A 15,029-nucleotide genomic window follows, 5' to 3' on the forward strand; every position below is an offset into this window, starting at 1 on the left:
TGACAATTTCTGATCCGTCCTAAAGATCAGATGTTGTAGTTAGCATTTAAATTCAACACTTAAAAGTTAATTGAGTCAACCTGTAGCAGGCATACTCCCGTAGCACCAGCATTTGTTAGCTAAGGAGGAAGATACTGAGATCAAAGTCTGCTTAGACTACATATGGAGATCCTGCATAGGAAACAAGCAAACTGAAAAACAAGAATTTTTTTTCTACCTTTTTTGGTGTCATTTTTATTAACGAAGTAGTCTAATTTATGTTTTATGAGTTTACTATGAAAAAGCAATATATAAATAGTCAGATGATGTGATGACTCTAACTCCTGATTTAGTTATATGAGCCACCACATTCATTCATTTTCTACTGCAAAAGCCAAAGACAAGAAGCTTCATTTCATAGACGCGTGTTAAATATCATGTGGACCAACAATATTTTACAGAATAATACACAAACTGTAAGTGAGTGGATCCATGCTTTCATGATATAGTATTGATGATGGAACTAAATACGTGCAAACAGAATCAAATCATTCCAAAAAGTTTGTGCCAGTAACAGAAAGTTATTGCTAGTGATAGTGTATTTTTTTTTTTGAAAATCTGCCTATAATAGAATGAATTGAAAGTATATCTTTTTGGCAAATGTGCAATAATGTTAAACATTAATTCCTTATAACAACATGATATTAAAATTCATAGGCATAGAAATGATAATACTCTGAAGAAAGTAGTTTTATATATAAATTAGTTGTAGATTGTAAAATGTGCCTAAAACTTAACTCATTATGTGAAATATTGAAGTTTGTCAATCTTTAATAAATCTTTTATTATATATGTGCATATGTATATACTTCACAATTATTCCATAATTATTTTATTGGACTTTGAGAGACAATGTTGATCACATAATCTCTGAATAAACTACTCCCAATAACTTCTTAATTGCTAATGCTAAAATGTTGAGTCCAAAACACATATCTAATATAGTTCTATTTCCCTTGGTCCTAACACATGATGGTTATGGGTCCATTTTTGCCACTCTGTATGCACAGATATGTGGAATTCAGTTAGAGAAGATATTTAAGACACTTTTCTGTTGTAGTAAAATATACTAACTTAGATACTTTATATAACAAAAATAAAACAACGCAAACCAACAAAACATGCTTGTTAAGCAAATCTTACAGTTCTGTTAGACCAAGAGCATAGATAGCACCAGTCTTAGCCTCTAGTGAAGACTTTGTGATGGGCAGATTAAAAATACAGCAGCACGTGTGAGCAAGAGGTAGTATAAAGAAGCAGTAGGTAACAGAATGGGAAACAAAGGTTTAGACTTTTAATAGGAATTAATTAATTCTTACAGGACCTGACCCACTTCATAGTGACAACACTAATCCATTGCTGAGCTTAGAGCCCCATGTCCTATTTAAATGTCTAAAAGAGCTATCACCTTCCAAACCCTGTCATCCTAGCCAATCTTTATGCATGTCCTTTTAGAGGATAAATTATGCAAAACTAGAGCATCCTATCCTTTGCACCTTATATTTTACAGTTGAGAGTATCAATGAAACCTTTGTCTAACCTCCCTGAAATTTTTTCCTGAGTATAATGGAGGCCGAGGAACAGTGGTGGAGGTCATGTATAAGGACATACAGATGGTCATCTATTGACCTATTTGTTGGCTAAGTTATACCCAGACACTACTTGCTCAGTTTCATTTTAATGAGATTTTACATTATAAAGTAACCCATATTTCCTTTCTACACATTAAAGGTAAATATTTCCAATATTTCTTTAGAATATCTCAGAGTGTTGAGTTTGGGAGCATGGGTGGGATTTGTTCATAATGGGAAAGGCAATGGGTGGCTAATTCCTAACAAGGCATCCTTCCAAAGAAAAGGGATTCAAGGCAACTGAAAGGAACACATCCTACAACTTTCAAAATGGCTAGCTCATGTTATAGATGGGACCTGATACTGAAGCTTCTACATGGAATTCAGAATCTCAATGTCAAAGCAAAGTATCTTTTTGAAAAGATGCCTTAGCACTGGGACCAGCAGTTAAGCGGTGAGAACACTGATACATCATTTCATTTCAGAATAAAGAAAACCCACCTATGTGCTATTGTGAAGAAGTCTTTCATACAGTCAGTCTCAGGGTTTCCCAGAGGAGTAGAGGAAGAAAAACTATAGTGTAGAGAAAAATATCATCTGTAACATAAACGGATTTATGCACATGAGATGTTTTTGCTTGTTTTGTGCTGACTGGGAACATTGGGATCATGAATCTTTGTAATGAAGCCTTTCTCCCTACTGGACAAGGTGGTTTAATTGGTTCCTTCTCAGTCCTTTTATGTCCTGTTGGAAATTTGCTCCTGCCAGAACTTTTAAAGTTTTCCGAAGATGTCATTTGCCAAGAGATATGGTAATCTGAAAGATCAAAACCAACTTTGGATCATCACCTCTGACATTGAGTGATGCTTATTAAACGTTAAAGATCTTTGGTCTAGCTGCATATGTATCAAAAGATGGCCTAGTCAGCCATCACTGGAAAGAAAGGCCCATTGGACACGCAAACTGTATATGCCCCAGTACAAGGGAACACCAGGGCCAAAAAAATGGGAATGGGTGGGTAGGGAAGTGGGGGGGAGGGTATGGGGGACTTTTGGGATAGCATTGGAAATGTAATTGAGGAAAATATGTAATAAAAATATTTACAAAAAAAGATCTTTGGTCTTGCCAGGGCTATGTCACATGGAGGGACCCATAGCTCCAGCTGCATATGTAGCAGAAGATGGCATAAAAGGGAGGGGCAGCCCTTGGTCCTGAGAAGGCTCCATGTCCCAGTGTAGGGGAATGCCAGGGCAGTGTGATGGGAGTGGGCAGGTGGGTGGATGGGGAGCACCCTCATAGAAGTAGGGGGAGGGAGGATGGGATAGGGGCTTTCTGGAGGAGAAATGGGGGAAGTGGATACCATTTGAAATGTAAATAAATAAAATATCCAAGAAAAATAAAAATGAAATTAAAAAAAGAAAAAAAGAAGAAGAAGAAATGGAAGAATAGAGTTGAGGTTTGTAGTTCCACATTCCCTCCCATCACACAAGTGTGTGAACTCAGCTCTGGCAGAAGAAATGCAGCATGCTAGGCTGCATTTCACCTATGCTTCCATCAGGTGTTGAGTTTTCATAAAGCGAGAGTTCACCACTCAATAGGTGAAAGAATACAACCTATAATGAGGATCTCAGCTTAGTTGAGAAACCGCACAGCCTGAAGCCAAAGAGACAGGGGTTTCTAAGCTCCTGGGCATCCACGGCAGGAAACCCAATGGAGTTGGGAACAAAGAGGGCCCAGGAGATTGCAATGAGGACAGAGGGGGTGGGAAACTACTGCCTAGCTCAGGGGAGGTGGGGGGGGGGGGTGAATGTCCAGGAGTGGAGAGAGGTCTTCTGGGAAATAATTAGGCACCATGGCTCTATGACCACGGCTTTCCAGCACAGTGGTTCTTGATGAAAGAGGCAGTCCTTGCTTGTCCATACTGTTTATTCATTGTTCATTGTGGAGAATAGGTACAAACCACTTCCTCAGAGTGGATGAGGGATTAAATACCTTTTGCAGGAAGGAATGTCTGGGAAAGGAAACCCATCTAGATATCTCAATAGCATGGAGAACTCTGGGTTCTGTGCTATACATGACCAGGGGTCAGGTTCTTTATGTGGGGAGTTGTGGTCACAGTGTTACAGGCCAGGAATCTGGTCGGGCGTAGGTGAAACTACAACTGTCCTCAGGCGGGCATAGGGGATTCTGAACCTACTTGACCTTGCCAAGTTTCCTAGAATGATCCACTGCCCCACCGAAGTCCCCTATTACACATAGGGAAATCTAATGTGGTGGATTATCATCACTGCAAGTGAAATAACAATTCACCAAATTCATATCCAAGAAGACAAGGATTAGATTATTCACTACAATGTAAGAGACTAGCAAAGCAGATGTGAAAGAAGGCCAGTCAGATGATCGAAAACAGTACATGCTTCTTTGGAAAATTTTCTTCAGTATGGTTTCAGTTACCAACATGCAAATGAGGATATATATATATATATATATATAGCAGGACCTGAGCTTATAAGACATCAGAACTGTAGTAAAGGATTGTGTTTTATTTTGATTGGCTGAATTAGTCAGTCTAATTTTATAGGCCTCTCTGATTTATTAGTGACACAAGCTTGGTTTGCATATTTTGTGATAATCTCGCTCTAGGTTCACTTATTTTTTCTTCTCCCAGTTTAAATATTCTGTTTATTTTAAATAGTTTTAATTACTATAAAAATATGTCTCCAAATTTTCTGATGGTATTTTTTTTTCACAATTCTAGTATTTTACAGAAATTCTTTATTTTATAAAGTGGTATCATTTAACCCATAATGCATTGTTTTCTTGCGCGTGCTGGACTGGCCAGCAGTAATGATGCTGCAACAGGATCCTTCTGCACACGTTTATTGGGAGAGCTTGATTGCAGAGGCAAAGAGCCCCCAAGCCCAGAACTGGTGCTGCTTATATAAGCCTAGGAGAGGCGTGTCTCACACCCGGATTGGTTATGCACTATGCCTCATTTGCATGTTCCTCATCTGATTGGCTACTCTCTCTCTCTGTACCTCACAGAGCCTCATTATCATACCTCATTTGCATGTCTCACATCTGATTGGTTATACTCTCAAAGCCTCATTATCATGCCCGGGCCAGGCAGTGTCTTTGCAAAAATCTTTACTGCATATGTACACATTGGTTGTTTGTCCAAACTTATGCGTGGTGGCCAGCAGTAGTCAGTGCCACTCTGCAATGGCACATGTGGCTTCCCACATTGTTTGGTTTCTTTTAGTTCATCGAACATGTATATAAAAACTATTATAAGTTATGTTCCTATTAAATCAACATATGACTTCTATCATGTACTTACTGCTTGGTTCCTTGTGTTTAGTATTCTTTGTTTTTGTTATTTTTCTTGGTCCCTGGAAATTTTTATATTATGTTGTGTCATTGTAAAGTACTTAAATTTTCTCACTACATGGGACTGCTATTTTTTTTTTAATTTTAAAATTTTTTTAGTGGCTCACTGAGTTATTTCAGTCAAATCTACTCTACCCTAAAACCATTAATACTGTTCAATTCATTGTTTAGAGGGCCACCGTTTTGGATATTCACTCAATGTCCCTGGGATGACAGGGAAATTGATGGAACTTACTCTTTGTGTATACTACACCCAACAACTAACCTCTATCTGATTGCTATATTACTTTTAAAATGTCCCTAATTATAATTTTGTCTACAGACCAATCAGAGCAAATCTTGTCTTCTTTGAACAAATATTTTCACTGCTGCTTCAGTTCTGTTCTTGGTCCTTGTGCCCTTTGTAGGGCAGTTCTTCCTGCTCTTGCTGTTGGGATGCTCTCTTCTTTAAAAGTTCCTAGAGTTTATTCTTCCTTTTTTCTAGCACCTTTCTTTATGTTTGTTTGTTTGTTTTTTAGCACCTTTCTTTATGTTCGTTTGTTTGTTTTTTACTAGGCTATTTTATTTATTTATATTTATATAAATAAATGTTATCCCTTTTCTTGTTTTCCCCTCTCGAAACTCTCTATCCCATCCCCCACCCCCCTGCTTCTATGAAGGTGCTCCCCCACCCACCTTCCCACTCCCACCTATTTTTGCTGTAATAAAATGCAAAGGCAAGAAGCAAGTTGGGGGAAAGTAGGGTTGTTTGCTTGTTTGTTTGTTTGTTTGTTTCTGGCTTATATTTCCAAGGATATAGACTGAAAATTGTCAGGGATGAAAAAGTAACAGATAGGAAGATATAATGGCAAGAACAGCCGGATGTATAGTCCCATTTCATCAACACACTGGAAGCAGATTCATAAATGATGGCAACAACAGGGAACAACGTGTACAAAATTACATAAGGAACCATCCACTACCAAACCATCACATGTTCATAGTTTACTTTTTAGCATATGATCCTGCACTCTGTAGAATACCTTCAGGCTTTCATTCCAGTAAACTTAAATTAGTTCCTTTGAGAAAAGGTTACATATTGTTTTTCATATGATCTTTATTCCACTTCAAACAGAAATCATGAGCCCAGACTGTGGAGGTAGGAGTGGGGACCATACCTGGCATTTTTAAGTTTCACACTTCTGGTACAATAATTGGACGATGAATGGAGTGAGAAAGATCTGAAAACTGGATTCTGGGGACCAATATCACCATGTTTTAACCAGGGGAAGTCAGAGCCTCAGGGATATAGGCTGGACACAGATATATGTAAAGTACTGTTACATATCTTTCCCATCTCAGACTGCCAGTGCCTGCATCTCACACTGAACAGAAAGTATCTCAGTTTAGTCTGAAACGCTGTGTTCTCTTTTTCCCAGGAGAGTCTTCCATTTTCAGACTGAAGATACGGAAATTTCCTGTACACTTAGCAACACCAGTTTCTGCTTCATATTCACAAACTCCACCCTTTCTTGATACTTTTGTTCTTAACTATTACTAATAGATATTTGCTTATTAATTTATTTATTGGTTTAAAGAGTAGTTCTGGGTATTTTAGTGGTTGTATTTTTAAAAGGAATTTTTTGTTTGTTTGTTATCTGGGATGCAGGTTGGGCAGAATATAAGAAAGATTATTTTAGAAATAATTTTATTACTTCTTTATAGATAAGAATAAACTTCTTGAGAAACTAAAAATTCAGTTAACTCTTATTTGTATGTATTTAATGAGGTCTTTGCAGATTATTCCTGTGTGAATGATGTAATTGTTACCTTAAGTTTGATTCTGTGGTCTCAGCGCAATAAGAACATGTGGAAATATAAATAGAGTGTAAAGTTCTAATTAAAAATACATTATGCAAATTTCAAACTGTTGATAGCTAGTTAAATATCATGCAAAGTTTTTGACCAAGAGTGAAGACAAGGGAAGAGTAAGGCATTTAAAGTATAAAATATTGTGAATAACAATAAATATGTAAATCAGGTATTTATATATAAATTTGACATTTTTCTTTTTCATAAATTTCTGCTAACCTTTTATTTTATGGTATCTAAAGTGCTTGTGTAAAATAATAAAAATAAATTACTTTAATGTCAGATTAAGTTTTTGTTAAAATATAATTTAGTACAGACGTTAGATCTCTTCAGTTAAAAATCTAAAAGAAACTTCTGTTTTAATTAAATAAGATGACCAAAACTTCAGAATAATTTAAAAAATATTCTTAAAAACAGAAAGATCTGATTTTCTTACAACATTTTCAGGAAAATTTATTTTCATAAATCAATGTCATCTATTTTAGGCTGCTAACATTAACAATTCTGTAACTGCAATATGAGAATCATATTTTCTACATATTAGATTTTTTTATTTTAGTCAATTTTCACTGGAAAACCAAATGGAATTTATTTTTAAAAGTGCTTAAATTTCACTTTTAATAATGGATTAATTACATCAGAGACCTTTGAGGTAGAATGTTCAATGAAACGAATATTTGAGCAATATTGGTAGTTTGGTCTTAGCTAATTCTGCATGTATAACGGATTTAAACATGTTAGAGTAATATATTCCCCCTTAAAATACTAATAATAAACTCTATAAATACTGTCGTTTAAGCGAGGGTGACTCACTTAGGTTCATATATCTAAATACTAAGTTTCAGAGATGACTGGAAAAATAAAATAAAATAAAATATTATGAACTGGAGCTTCATTGGAGATGTGTCAGTGGGATGGGTATTAAGGTTTCAAAAATGCACAGTATACCTAGTATCTCTTTGCTTTGCTGACTCCATTGGATCAAGATATAACCCCCTCAATTACTGCTGTAGTACCATGCCTGTCATATGCTTCTTGTTATGAAGATAATGGACTTGAGTGATAAGTTCTTGGGTTCAGACTCCACCTTAGAGAACCTGACATAAGGTTGAACTTAAGTTAACCAACAAGCTGGCACCTAGCATCAATTTCCAGGTTACTCCCAACAAACCTTTGCCTAGCGCTAATTTCCAGGATATTCTCCAGCAAGTCTGCACTGGCACTAACAACCACCAATCAGGTGGAAAGCAGAAGTTAAGTTTATGGTTTGGATCCCAGCACCAGCCAATTATTTTAAAGGGCAAAAATATTCCATAATAGCCCCCCCAATCAAATGTGTGCCAGGCTAGAATCCCCTTATTTATTTGCTTACCTCTATAAATGCTTATTGAAATTGGGGTGGGAGCTGCACTTTTCTATCTTGCTGTATTACAGTCAGTGGTAAGTCCAAGCTTAAGCTTGAATAATAATAAGCTTGAATGACCCAAGTGTGATTATATTAGTGTCTGCTCCTTGGTGGTCTTTTGGAGTTCACAGATGGGCAAAACAGAATAATAATCCCCTGAAACTATAAGCAAGGTCCCAAATAACTGATTTATCCTAAGAGTTATGGTTGTCATATCTTTTCATAGCAATAGAACAATTACTAAGACAGAAGTGATTTCCAGAGACTGGATATTGCTGTGATTGACAGTCCTAAACATGTTGTTTTTGGAGGAATATGGAAGCCTTTGTAACTCTGAACAACAGAAAAAAAAAGTAATTGACGTTGAATGCTTTAAATGGGGGTAGCTGGGCCATTCTAGTAGGTACTGAGACCAGTGTGGACTGGGAGGACCCAACTGTAGATGTTTCAGACAGGAAGTTTATTGGAGACCAGTCCTGTGATATTTTAGGAAAGAATGTGGCTGCCCTGTGCTCTTGTCCTAAACACTTGATGGAGGCTAAATTGAAGAACTTTGGGTTAATAACATTAGCAGAGGAGATTTCAGGGTAGCTTAATACTGCATCACATGGTATTATTGATTCTAAATGGAATAAAGTGAATGGTGACTTTAGGGCAAAACCTCATATAGTTAATTCTGCAACCTATAAAAAGACAAAGATCTGAAGGATATCCTAAGCCAAAAGAACACCAGAATGTTTTTGTAAGTGCAAGTCATCAAGTGGAGATGGATTTCAGCCCAAGCAGGCTGCAGAACGTCGCAGCTTTGGCAATGTTATTCTGAATTTTGTATCAAAAAGGATTCTAGATCTGTGCTGTGGCTGAATGTTGTGGGCAAGGAAGCCTCTTTTGCAATGGTAACAGTGACTGTAGACTCATAATTGAGAATGAGAGACTCCACCCTCAAAAGAAACAATCAAGATAAGAAGCTCATTGAGGAATCCTTGAAAGTGATGATACAGATACTGAATTGCAGCTCGTCACAGTTGATGGCTTCTGCTGTATGTGTGAGTGGGGGCAGAGAAGGACTGAGATGTCTGTAAGCAGCTGGCAACTGGGAGTTTGACCATGCTAGGGTACATATATGGGCAACACAAACTTGACTTGGAGAATGTTTTTTGCTTCTTCTTCTTTGGGGAGGGCCCAAGGATGAGGGTGCCTACCTGAGAGGAATTTGAAGTAAGTGTGATTGGGGTGCATTTAACTAAATCACTAAGTAATCAGCAAAAATATTATGATGGGAAACATGAGAAAATAAAAGAATAAAAGAAAGAAGAGGGAAAAAAGATACCGGTCTATGTCCCACCATGAAGATAATGACTAAACTATCTGAAACTATGAGCAAGCCACAATTAGCTACTCCTTTTATAAGAATCCTTTGATTATGGTGTTTTGTTCAGAGCTATAGAACAGTAACTAAAGGACATGCATATATGTTTATGTAGATGTAAATATGTCATTTTGTGTATATTTTAAATGTCTATCACATAGAAGTGCCAAAAAGCCTCTCATCTAATCTTCCAACTATATGCTAAAACACTACCAAATATGCTACTTTATTGTTTAGAGAATGGAAAGAATAGATTGTCTAGATAACGTTGCAAATATACTGCTTATAGGAACTTAATACTTTCAACTTAAACTTAAAGGCAGTGTTTTAGGCAAATACTTTAGTACCTCAGGTCATTTAGAGCCAATTGTTAAGTTTGAATGAACCAAATGTTCAATGGATAATAATATATTTGACTCTCTCTAATATTAAAGTCACATTTTTCCACCAAAGTCAACAAACACAAGGAAAATATTCCTTACATTTTAAATCCCATAGAAACTCACTACCAATTACAATTTTTGATTTAAAGTGAATAAAAAGTTACAGTATAGATAAACTATAGCTTTTAGACCACTTTAAATTAAAACTTTAGAGGTGTGCTTTTCACAACTGTAAAAAACAATTTAATTTGGTATATTAAATGAAATTAGAAACTTAATAGAGTTTCAAAAGTTGAAAGTCTAAATGAAAAATGAGATTTCTCTTATATTAATAGCAAATGAACATTTGTATACAAGACATCCACTAAAATAAGAACTATCATCAGATACTGGTCTGAAGGACCTCCACTTATTACTAGTTCATTTCCTTAGTATGTTCTTTAAAGATATCATGAAATTTTGTGATGCCATTTGTCCTAAGTTAAAGTTTTACCTCAAGAAACATTTTATCTATCAACCTAAGTTTATCCTTATTTTATGAATTTCTGATTTACAATAAAGGTAGTAAGCTGATATTTAATGTATGCCAAATTATATAAAAACAATGAGGGAATAAACAAAGTTTTATTTCCCCTTGCATTAGGAAAGTTAATTTCTAAGATTAAACTTAGATTGATGTTTCTGTGTATATGATGTTGTTCAAACAGTTTCACATACCTGCTGGTTTTATAAGCACTCTGTACCCTATCCCACATTTTGTGATAAGCCAACGGTGGAAGATTATAAGATAACAAGCGATCCATTGTAGGTGTGAGACCTTAAAGAATGCTCACGAGTTTAAGCCCATTTCTTGTAAATTTGGAAGAGAGGCTGAGCTTTTCAGACCAAAATTTCTGGTTTGGCATCAAAACAAGAAAGATAAGTGATGCATCTCTCATTTTATTAACTCAATCCTATACTCTTGGAAGATGATGTAGAAATTATGATTAACTGAATCATAAAATCGCAACTCAAATAGAGCTTTGTGAAACGTTCTTTTTTTCTATGTCAGCAAACTGTAATGCCTAAAACCATTTTCATAATATTCATTTCTTTAATCTGAATATAAATGTTAGACATTCTCTTTGCTTTTATTCAGAGTGTGATTACATTCTACTTTTTAAATTTATATTTCTCCTAAGTTTTAACATTTTAGATTTTATTCGACACAGTTTCCAAGCATGATTCTAACCAGAAAGGCATTCTTTCTCAAAGCTCTACTGTGAATCATCTTGTAACTATGTCTAAATATTTGCCCATCTTCTTTGAGTCAGTTTATTTCTAGTATCCACAGTGGAGTGTGCCACCAGACAGAAGAACTTGTAAGCTTGCAGCAAAGTTCTGAGCCCTGTTAAAAACTCATAACTGAGAATGGCAGAAGTTTGAACAAGCTCTCAACCAGATTCCTGTCCTACCTAGAACACAGGAACATGAAAGCCCATTAGGAGGACCATGACAATCAGTCACGTAGGGACAACACTTTGAGTTTTCCCCCAGGCAAATAAGGGTCCCTAACTTCTCAAACTGAGACAGTAGGAAGATCTACCCTTAGATCCTAGCTTACCCCCCAAATGTTTATAAGGTCCCTGCCCATAAGAAATGAAGTGCATGAATTACTTCATCAAAGAATGTCTGAGGGTGCTTGACTTACTCAGCTGTAATACTCCAGGGAAGATATTTCTCTCCTAAAGCTTTCATCACTGAACCTCACCCTGGCTCAACCAGCCTGGTGTGACTACAGTCACTTCATGCTTGGTGGCTCCACCTTTGGCTCCTAGCTGTCTGCTGCATCTTACCACCTGCCTTGGTCTGCCTTCCCCTTGGAGAGCTGTAACACTTTGCACTTTCTGGTCACGCATGGGCCCTTTGAGATCTTTTGCTCCTGCCGACTGGGCAAAGGGTTCCGCAGAGGTTGTGCTCTAATACACAGACCTATGTAGAGCAGCATGCCCTTCTCTTGGTTCTTTGCCATCCTGTTTCCTCATGCTTCCTGGACTGTTCAATAGTTAGAGCATTCTAGCTGCATATATAGCAGAGGATGGTCTAGTCGGTCATCAATGGGAGGAGAGGCCCTTGGTCCTGTGAAGGTTCTATGGCCCAGTATAGGGGAATGCCAGGACCAGGAAGCAGGAGTGGGTGGGGTGGTGAGCAGAGGAAAGGGGGATGGGATAGGGGATTTTCGAAAGGAAATGAGATAACATCTGAAATGTAAATGAAGAAAATATGAAGAAATGTAAATGAAGAAAATATGAAGAACATTGAAAAAAAGTTAGAGCATTGTCTCCATGATCCTTGTGTTGCTTCCATTGAGCTTCTTCCCAGTGTACCATTTTCCATTTTGTTCTACTAAATCTCTATTTATTAATTATTTTCCATCATGACTACACTTCTCTATCCATATTTGCTTTATGTTGTTAAGATGTCAATATATAATATATGTTGCTTGTTTCTTTATATATGATGTATAATGTCTATTTTGTTCATAGCTGGAGACTCAGCATGGTAAATATTATATAGTAAAATTGCAATGACTTATTTGCTGACTGAGTAAAAATAAGCTATCAGATAGATTAATGAACTGAGCAAACACACTCAGAGGAAAAGTATTTAAAAGAAATTTAAATAAAACTCTGAATAAAAAGAAAAAATCATGCTGACTGTTAATTTTTGTTTAAGTTTTCCTTATAAGTGATTTTCTGGATATTTTAACACTCATAAAATTGATAAAGGTGACAAGACTACATAGGAACTATGTGTATACCCAGGTAACATCTGAAAAGACTACATTGTCTTTGAAGTCTTTAAAACTATGTCCATGGAGTATATACAACATATTCATTATAGATAATAATATGGACTATTAAATTTATGGGATTGGTAATTGTCTCCTTTTTAATAATTAAACTGTATATGATTTTAGCTTAAACAGAAAGGGAGAAGTTGTAGAGGGATTTTAATCCAACAGCATGGCTGTTCTGACCACATCTAAATACCTTTCAGGTCTGTGTCATTTGGCTGAAAGGCAGAAACACCCTTATTAAATATCTTTAAGGTAAAAGTAGTTTGTAGAAGGAAGAAGCCATTTTTAAAAGTCACACACACACACACACACACTCACACACACACACACACACACACACACACACACACACAACTGAGGGTAGAGAAAGCAGCAAATCTGAGAAAGATATCACTTCTTTGCTAGAAGTGGCTAGCTCCAGTTCAGGTCAGACACAGCAGTGACCACTGTCTTTTTCTGATGCCAACAGTTCTGATTTACTTTGATTTAAAAGTGTAAAACAGGAAGTGATTTTCACTTGATTATAACTACCACAGATTTCTTCATTATGATTGTATGCAAACACATTTTAGTGTGCAGGCTACAGAGTCTTTTTTTATTTTTTCTGTTTTATTTGCGAAAAGAGTACAGTGAACTTCTCTTATTCCTGAAAATGACCCCAGTGTAACTTTCAATTGTGAATGAGTATATGAATACTCTATAAATTAAACCAACACATCATTATGATAAAAACAAACATTTCTTGTAAGTGAGCATAAAAATGCTGTTTATCTCAAAGTTGAATTATTGTGGTATGCATTTTATATCATTACAGGCAATGTTTCATGCTTATGATGTATAGCTCAACTAAAGCTCCTATAGCATTCCTATTTTATGTAGTACATGTATAAATAAATCAATTAAATCTGATTTTAAGATCTCATCAATAGAAAAGGCATATTTAATTATATTGCAATATAGATTGTGATTTGAATTCTATTGATTCTTAACTTACTAAATTTATAAATATAGCATTTTATCATCCATTAATTAAGTCCTTGAATGCCTTTTTTCTTGCAGGCTTGTCAGCTGAGGCTGATTTCTGTCTACCTGTTTAGGGTTATAAATTTAAAACAATTGTATAAATATCCATAGATTTTATATATCAACATGCATTCAGTAATTATTATTATATGTTTGCAGTTATTCCATGCGTGTGTCATACATTTTACTTAGATAATTATGGAGTCACAACAATGAAGCCATCTAGTATCTATTTTCTGCTGAGTTTGCTAAAGTATATAGAAAAATATGACCAAGTTGTCTAAGTAGGTCTGAATCTTACATCCTTGCCACATTACACTCTCCTTACACCATGCTTGAAAAGCTTGACAGCTTTAAATTATTTCACATTTTGTTTATTTTGAGCTTAAATTATCCTATTTTGCTTTATACAATATTGAATTAGATCATTATAAATCTTTGATGTAAATACCTGCCATACTCAAGGGTAGACAGGATTAACATAGGGAAAATGACAATCTTACCAAAAGCAATCTACAGATTCAAAGCAATCCCCATCAAAATTCCAACATGATTTTTCATAGAACTTGAAAGCAAAATTCTTAACTTCATATGGAAAAATAATAAACCCAGTATAGGTAAAACAATTCAGAACAATAAAGGAATTTTGGGAAGAATTAGAATCTCTGACTTCAAGCTGTACTACAGAGCAATAGCCCAGCAGTGGTGGTGCATGCCTTTGATCCCAGCACTTGGGAGGCAGAGGCAGGCAGAATTCTGAGTTCTAGACCTGCCTGGTCTACAGAGTGAGTTCCAGGACAGCCAAGGTTGCACAGAGAAACCCTGTTTCAAAAAACCAAAAGTAAAAAAATAAAATAAAATAACAAACAAACAAACACCTGCATGATATTGGTAAAGAAACAGACAGGTTGATCAATGGAATCAAATGGAAGACACAGAAATAAATCCATACACCTATGAAAACTTGAGGTTTGATAAAGAAGCTGAAGTTGTACAACGGAAAAAAGAAAGCATCTTCAACAAATAGTATTCATCTAACTGGATGTCTACACATAGAAGAATGAAAATAGATCCATATTTATCACATGCACAAAACTCAAGTCCAAGTGCATGAAGGACCTCAGTATAAAACTGGGTATACTAAATCCCAGGAAAGAGA

This window comes from Mus musculus, chromosome 16 (genome assembly GCF_000001635.26).
Source record: "Mus musculus strain C57BL/6J chromosome 16, GRCm38.p6 C57BL/6J".
NCBI lineage: Eukaryota > Metazoa > Chordata > Mammalia > Rodentia > Muridae > Mus > Mus musculus.